Below are 8,452 nucleotides of genomic sequence, written 5' to 3' on the forward strand. Positions count from 1 at the left end.
AAAATATATAAAGAACTCATACAACTCAACAACAAAAAAATGAATAACCCAATCAAAAAATGGGTAGAAGATATGAACAGATTGACTTTTATTTTTTATTTCTCCCCAAAGCCCCAGTACATAGTTTTATATCCCAGTTGTAAGTCCTTCTAGTTCTTCTATGTGGGATGCCACCACGGCATGGCTTGACAAGTGGTGCATAAGTCCGTGCCCAGGATCCGAACCAGTGAACCCCAGCCCCTGGGGTGGAGCTCGTGAACTTAACCACTATGCCACTGGGCTGGCCCCCTAGAGACTTATTTTTAAAGAAGATATACAGATGGCCAACAGGCACATGAAAAGATGTTCAACATCACTAATGATTAGGGAAATGCAAATCAAAAACTAGGGTGTCATCTTGAAGCTGTGGCTGCACGTAAGCACCCTGCTTTGGGGAGGTTATGGAAGGCACCGCTTCACATCTCTCTCCTCCTCTCTTGCTCCCCCAGCTCTGCTCCCTGATGTTGCCTGCGGGAGGAGGCAGTCTGCTCCTCTGCATTGCCGTCTAAGTGTCAGCACTGTAACAGGCTGGACAGGCTGCCTTTGCTCTGACATGTCTCCTCTACCTGGCTTCCCTGAAAACTGTCAGATTCGAGGGAAATTTGAGCTGACTTCCCAGCCCTGCAGCCTGGCCCCCGTCCTTTCTGGAGCCACCCTGCCCCACCCTGCCTTCTGCTGGGGTAACTGCCTCACAGTTGCTGTTGGCATCTCAGCCGTTGTACCCTGATTTGTTGTCGGCTGAGCACCTGGCACTGCTCCGGAAACCTTGGGCCTTGGGGCAGGACCCACAAGATGCCTACAGTCTGCTCTCTCTCTTGTTCTGTTTCAAACATCTATTTTCTCAACAGGTATTTATCCTGCACCCACTGTGTGCTGGGCACCATGTAAGACGCTGTGGCCGCAGAGGTGACCTGGACTCACAGCCTGGTGATGGAAGTGGAGTAACAGATGGTTACAGTGCAGTGTGACCAGGGCAGCTACTAAGGCACTAGGAGGAGCTGGGAGGGCACAGGGAGGGGTCACTCAGCCTGGATTGGGGTGAGGGGGTGATGCTTGGTGGAAACGCCAAAGAAGCTAAGACCCAAGGTGGGTGGAGTGGCAAAGGAGAAGCATGTGAAACAGCCCCGGGGTGAGTGCTCATTGGCGGGGCCTCTGGGAACTGCAGGAGGTTCAGTCTGGTTAGACTCTGGGTGTGAGGGGTGGGTCTACCCAGCAGATCAGGCCTGGAGAGCCCAAGAGCTCCCCTGCCAGAAGCTGCCATGCCCAGCCTCCCTGTGCACCCCTCCCCCAGGGGGGATCAGGGCGACCCCAAGGTGGGCGGGGCCGGCCTCCTCTGGGCTGCACAGGGTTTGGGTAGGATGGCGCCCAGCTGGTGCCTGAGTGCCCCTCTCGGTTTCCTTCTTCCTCCCCCACCGGTCCTCCCTCCCCAGAGCCCGCAGGCTGGGCAGTGACTCAGGCGGAGCTGGCTTGTCTCCTTCATGTGACTCATGCCTTCTGCCTCGGTGGGGTTAGGCAGCCTGCTCTGCCCCTTTTGCCTTTCAGGGAGGGCTCTGGCTCTGGCTCTGGTTGTGGCTCTGGGGCTGGGGCTGGGGCTGGGGCTGGGGCTGGCTCTGGCTCTGGCTCTGGCTCTGGCTCTGGCTCTGGTTCTGGTTCTGACTCTTGGTCTGGGTCTGGCTCTGGTTCAGCTTCTGACTCTGGGGCTGGATCAGGCTCTGGGCTGGATCGGGCTCTGGGTCTGACTCTGGCTCTGGGGCCGGGTCTAGTTCTGGTTGTGGCTCTAGTTCTGGTCAGGGATCTGGGTCTGGCTCTGGTTCAGGTTCTGGGCCCGGCTGTGCCCACAGGTGAGGCCATACCCAGGGAGTCCGGCCTCGGCAGGGCCGGGAGAGCAGATTCTAACCTCACAGCCCTCTCCTGGGGAGGGACCTCCCATCTCTGAGCCAGGCTGGGGGCAGGGGTGGCCATGGGGTGATGAGACAGGCTGTGGAAGAACTTTCCAGGAGCCAAGACTGGAAAAACATGGAAGATGTGGAAAGAATTTTTAGAGACATCGAAAGGTAGCTGTCAGACTCTAAAATCAGTTAGCATGCTCTGCTCAGAAGGAAAAAATGACCAGCATAGTTTAAGGGATTAGAAGGAGGGTTCTGGAGTTACGTTATGCGGAGTTCAAAACCCAGTTCTGCTACTTATTAACCTTGTGACCTTGGGCAAGTTCCTTAACCTCTCAGGGTCTGTTTCCTCCCTTGTAACGTGGGGAGAACGGCAGTACCCACCTTGTAAGATTACGGGAGGACTGAGGGAGGTAATCCTTGTGACGTTTAGCGTAGTGCCTGGTGCGTGCTAAATGCTTAATGCATAATGACAATAATGCTATTTATTGTTACTGTTCTGTCCAATGGACAGGTGACATACCACCCACAGGGACCTACTCCTTCACTGGGATTTACTCCTTCCATCCCCGGGGATGAGAGAGTGAGGGGGGTGCCCTCCACCACCCTCATTTAGTGGGAGAAATGTTCAGGTTTGGGAGCCGGGATACCCGGCTTCACTGATGAACAGTTGAGTGACTGAGGACAGGTTGCTCAACTTTTCAGTCTTAATTTCCTCATCAGTAGGATGGGGATAATGTTATCTCACTGATTGCTGGTGAAGTTCGGATGGCATGGATGGACGGCACAGGGCTGAGTTCCAGCTCTGCTGTGTGACTTTGGGGAAGTTGCTTCTCCTCTCTGGGCCTCTGTTTCCTGTTTCCTTACCTGTACCATGTACCATGTACCAGGGAGAATTGGGGGATTAGGGATGATTTATGTAATGTGCTTGGTAGACAATATGCCTTCAATAAAATGTAGTAGCTGGCATTGCTATTCTGCTGACGAAGGGGAGGAAGGAGGGGTCTGAGAGGGAACAGGCCAGGTCTGCGTGCTCCTCGGGAGAGACAGCTACCTCCTGCAGCCTCAGGGTAAGAAGCACATCTCATTTTCCTTGATGTCTCCCTGAGATATGAGCACTGCCTGAACCGGGCAGGTTCACGTTCAGTCTGAGTGGAAGGGACGTGGAAGGAAGGGCCTTCAGAGGTCTCAGGAGCAAGCCCAGAGCCCGGGCTTCTCCCGGTCATGCCCCCTCTCTGCTCCGTGGGGCTCAAGCTGCTTGCCCTCATAACCTCCGGGCCTCCCCACGGGCTGGGCGGGGGAGTGCTGCCCGGCCCCCCGCCACACCTGTTCAGTCTGCTCTCAGTGTTTTTTCCTTCCTCCTGTCTTCCACAGTCTGGCGAAATCAGTTTCTAGATTGCAAACAGCAAGGAGGAAACCTAGAGGTCATCCAGTCCATTTCCTATCCCAAGGCAGGTCTGCAAATCACGCCCCCCAAAGGCTTCTAAAGGAGGAGGTGTTGTGTCTGGCGGGGCACACACCTGCTGTCTAACTTCAGTCAGTCCTCTAGCTGCGCTGTTAGCCTGTTTCCTTGGATTTTCTCCTCTAGAGAGGTGGAGAGAAACTGGTCAAATAACCCTCTTAAGCCACCCCTTCTCCTGGCTAAAGAATCCTGCTGCCTTTAGCCTTTTCCTCTCAGGTTCTGTTTCCGAGTCTTATGATTCTCACTGCCCTTCTCCGTATTTTAGGATGCAAGCCTCTAATCATAGAATTCTAGAGCTGGAAGGTGCCTTGGTGGAGGAGAGCCAAGAGCAGAGGGTGGCCTTGCCCCACCCAGCTGCAGCAATGGGAAGGGAGCCCAGCCCACTCCCCTCCCCATGTCCCATCCCTCCTCTAACAGAGTAAAGAAAGTGATGGAGTCAACAGAAGCATGTTGGGCCATTCTCTGAGCTGGGCCTGTCCAGGCCTTTTCCCCATCGCCGCTTCCTTGATCCCTCAACAGCCTACCAGGGAACTATGTTTAGCCTCCTTTTGTAGGCAAGGAACCTGGCTCAGAGAGATTAAGTAACTTGCCCAAATTCACACAGCAACTGAGTCCTAGGGCTCCTCCACTCACCCCACCCCCCACCGCCTGATACTGTCACCCCAATCCAGGGGCACCCACAGAGCCAGTTCCACTCTCTCACCGAAAAAGTCTGGCAGAGCTCCGGGGAGGCCAGAGCCAGGCTGCAGCAGGAATCGGTCAGGATTCTGCACAGAAACAGAACCAAAAGGGTGTATGTTTATACCCAGAGATTTGTTTCAAGGAATTGGCTCATGCAGTTGTGGGGGCTGGTAAGGCAACATCTGGAGGGCAGGCTGGCAGGAACTCGGGCTGGAGAGGATGGTACAGATTCGAGGCCAAATTTCTTCTGCTCTGGGAAACGTCAGTTCTTACTCTTAAGGCCTTTCAACTCATTTGATGAGGCCCAACCGCATTATAGAGGGTAATCTCCTTCACTCAGAGTCAACTGGCTGTAATGTTAACCACATCTACAAAATAACTTCGCAGCAACACCTGGATTACTGTTTGATTAAATGACTGAGTATTAGAGCTCAGCAGAGCTGACACACAAAGCTAATATGTCACACCCTCCTTTATGGGTGTTAATGGGGAGCCTTGGGGAGAAGTCAGCCTGATCAGGTGGCATTTTGCCTGGAGTCCTAGGCAAGTGTTGGGAAGGTGCCAAGCCAGGGACTTGGGGATGGCAGAGCCCTCTGTGGGCCTCCCCCTTACAAAGCATCGTAGGTCAGTGTTATCCCGTCAGATCCGGACCTGACCCCCTTCCTCTGGGGAGGCCTGGCCTTGCTTCTGCTCCCTTGAGAGCTACAGGTAAGATTCAGTGTCTTTTGGGGGCAGAAGTCTTGGAAGGAGCAAAGGGCAGTGCCCGCAGCGGGAGTAAGAGGACTGTTACTTGAATCTGGGGGGACCCAGTCCCTTAGGGGTAGGGACTGCACCTTATTTTCTCTGTGCCCCAGAGCTGGGACCACGGCCCACTGGAGATGTGCTACCAATATTTTTTCCTTTCTCTTCCATCGCCCTCCCAGGGAGGGGCCGGAAACATTCTAGGAGGTGGAAATCGGTCCTTTTTAAAAAGTTCTTCCAAGAAGGGAATTCATAGTAGCAGAAACAGTACTGCTCAATCTAGAGAGTTCTTCTTAATATGTAATCAAAACCCCTCCAATTTCAGCATAAACTCTGTAGTATTTGGATAGCAGAAATGAGAAAATTCCACTTCAGAAATCTTATTATTGCCATAAAGTTTTGAACCACCACAGCCTTCTTGCTGCTGTCTCTGACTGGAGGCACTCCCAAAGGACCGAGACGCCAAGGAGTCAACCGAACCATGCAAGCACTAAGACTGGAAGAGCCCTCCCCTCCAGAGAGGGTTGCTCCTTATCAAGTCCTTTGCAGGGCCAGATGCTCAGTTCCTCAACTCCAACTCCATCATTTATAGAGTGTTTAAGTTAGACTCAAAGAACTTCCTGCAGCGAATAGTCCTAAAGCTTGAGACTGAATGGCTGAGAGAGATCGTGAAATCTTTTTCCTTTCAGATCTTTTAGAAGCCGTTCTAGATACAGTCTTGCTCAGAGGCAGGGAGTGGACCAGCTGACTGCTCCCTCCCAACCCTGGGATTCCAAGGAAGCCAGGGGAGTTTCTCCTTTTTCATCGGAAGGTGGTTGGTGAGGGCTTCAGGTGTGCCAGGCCTCAGCAGTGGGGGGTGAGGCGGCTCCACCCGCTGAATCAAGGGCATCTTCCAGGAGGGGACTGGCTTTGAGATGCCTCGTGAAAGAAGCCTGGGAGGACGCTTGGGGTTGACTGATAGATGCGTATGGGAGGAAGGCACCCCATGGGGGCTGGCTGGCAGGGTATGCCTAGTCTGAAGAAGCAGAATTCACTCCTGCTTCCTAAGAGTCCTTTTCTAGAAGCCACATCTGCCAGCTCTTCTTACCTGCTAAACCTTGCGAGGGATGGGGTGTTGCTGGCAGCCAGTCAAATCCCAGCTTCCCCCGGCATAGGGGGAAATGTTGCAACAGGAAGGCTTTAAGCTAGACCAGAGGGAGAACTGGATAAGATGGGAGATAAGTGACTGAGGAGGTTCAAAGGATCCCGTTCTTTCAAGTCCTTTAAAAATGAAGCGGTTCTTCTGCTTCCAGGACCCCTCAGCCACAGTGGTGGATATGACAGCCTTTGGGGGCTTTTTGCCAGTTTGCACGTGACACGTAGGCTCTGTGGGCCGCCAGGAAATGCCCTTTTGTGGAACCTGTGCAACTGGATTTGGGGTTGGAGAGGGGCTGGACCCCAGCAGACGGGGTTGAGGGTAGCTAGCCCCTTTGATGGACATGGACGGCAGAGCTGGAGTGAGGAGTTGGGGTGAGCTCTGGGGCCGATCACTTTCCCATGAATGGTTCTCAGGGCCACCCTAGACCTCAGTGCTCTGCAGGATAGGAATCCTTTCCTCTTTAGTTCAGCCCCAGGGCTGGTGGGCTCAGGGTAGTGGTGCGAGGGCTGGAGTCAGTCCTGGAAGGAGAGTTGTTTCTTTAGCTTCTTCCCCTGAGGTCATTTCAGCCCTTGGATCCTGGGGATCCCCTGGAAAGTCTACTGTGCACCAGGCATTTCGAAGGAGCAGCCGCCCATGGGAGGGATGAGTCTGGGGCCCCTGTCCAGGAGGATCAAAAGACCAGTCAACCAGCATCAACTGTGAATTCAACCGAATAAACACCTGCTGAGTCAAATCAAATGTTGCCTCTGTCTGGCCAGGGAGGATGCTTCTGTGCACAGGAAGTGAGCCACGCTCGGCCGGGCTGGAGAGACAGGTCTCTCTCAGCACATCCTGGGCTCTCCCTCCTCTGGGCACCCCAAGCCCCTCTCACATATTTCTCTCATTTATTGCTCACGCCAAATTCAAAGGATTGCCTCACTGTCTGTTTTCTGACTGGACCGTGAGCTCCCAATGGCACGATCTGGGACTTGTTCCTGTCTGTGGGATCTGCCCCTTGTTTGGAGCCTGGCACTTGAAAGGATGCTCGAGAAATCTGTGTGAATGAATGCATAATCAATAACATCGGGTGGTCTGAGCTAAATGCCTGAGTAGGACAGACAGGGATGTTACAGGGGTTCAGAGGAGGGAGCGATCGCTGTGTGCTGGGTCAGAGGGAAAGCCTCGTGGAAGAGGTAAATCCGCCTTGTCTTCCATTGCCTTGAGATCCCTTGAACCTGCTCTCTTTCCTCAGCACAACCGAGAGTGGCATTCTCCAGTATCTGTCTTTCTAGTCTCCCTCCTACAATCTATTCATCCACCTCAACCACCCACCATCCTCCACGACGTGCCAGAGCTGGCTCACACGGGCTCAGGAGAGCCGATCATGTGCATCTCTTCCCAGCACACCTTGCGTTGGTAGCTTGAAACTGGCCAGGGTGGGAGAAATTGACAAACACTACAAACCAGTGCTTTCACCCTTGAAGAGCCAGTTGCTGAACTTTTATCAGCACCCTTACCTACCTACTACCTGTCTGTCTCCTCCCTTCCTTTCTCTTCCTTCCTCTTCTCTCTCTCCTTCCCACCTATCTTCCTTCCTCCCTCCCTTCCTCCCTTTTCCCCTTCCTTTTTAAAAATTATTTTATCCAGTTTACCAGCTACCTACCCATCCATTCATCCATCATCCCTTCACCCACTCACCCATCATCCACGCATCTTTTACCCATTCATTCATCCATTTTTCCATTTGGATCCATCTAACTTTTATTTCTTGCACACATCTACCCACTCATCCATCCATCTGTCCATCCACAAAGGTTTTCTGAGCATCTGCTCTGTGTTGGCCTATTCCCAAGGCTCAGAATCTTTCCCCAGACTTCCAGAAGACAGGTGCGTGAACTCCAGGGACTAGCAGAGGCCTCCCAGTGCAGCTGGCTCAGCCAGCATTGAGGTTGGATCCATAACCAGAAGCCCTCGGTTTTCCTCCTCTGCTTCTTCTTGCCCTCCCTGTTCTTTTCTCCTCATCACCTGTTCTCACAGGGTTTGGGAGACTCTATCAGGGGAAGAGGGAGGGGCATGTCCCCATCCTGCGGACCAGGACAGGACTTCTCTTTCTCTCCCTCTTTCTCTGTGATTTGGGCAAGAGCCCGGTGGGATTGGGCTTGACTTTTTGAGGAAAGTTTCCCCTTGACAGGAGCTCAGAAGGCCTCATGAGCTCTTAGCCAACTTACCCGTGAGTTCAAACAAGAGGGGGCTCCTGTGGGGCCTGCGAACAGAGACATCAGGTAAGAGGGAGTCCCCATCAGGAAACCAGCACTCTCCACCCACACCTCCTCTTAAAACTCTGGCTGCTTTGTGAACCGCTTGTCTCTGCTCTTGTTCCCAGGGGCTGTTATTGCAAGGGATTAGCTGTTCAGCCTGGTGAGCCAAAGGGGCGGGGGCTCCCGGGGCCTGACCTGGATTCAGGGGGAGGAAGGGAAACCCACTCCCCTACACGCAGCCCAGAACCTGCTGCCCGAGCCACACCCA

Source organism: Equus asinus, chromosome 20 (genome assembly GCF_041296235.1).
Source record: "Equus asinus isolate D_3611 breed Donkey chromosome 20, EquAss-T2T_v2, whole genome shotgun sequence".
In the NCBI taxonomy this organism is placed as follows: Eukaryota; Metazoa; Chordata; class Mammalia; order Perissodactyla; family Equidae; genus Equus; species Equus asinus.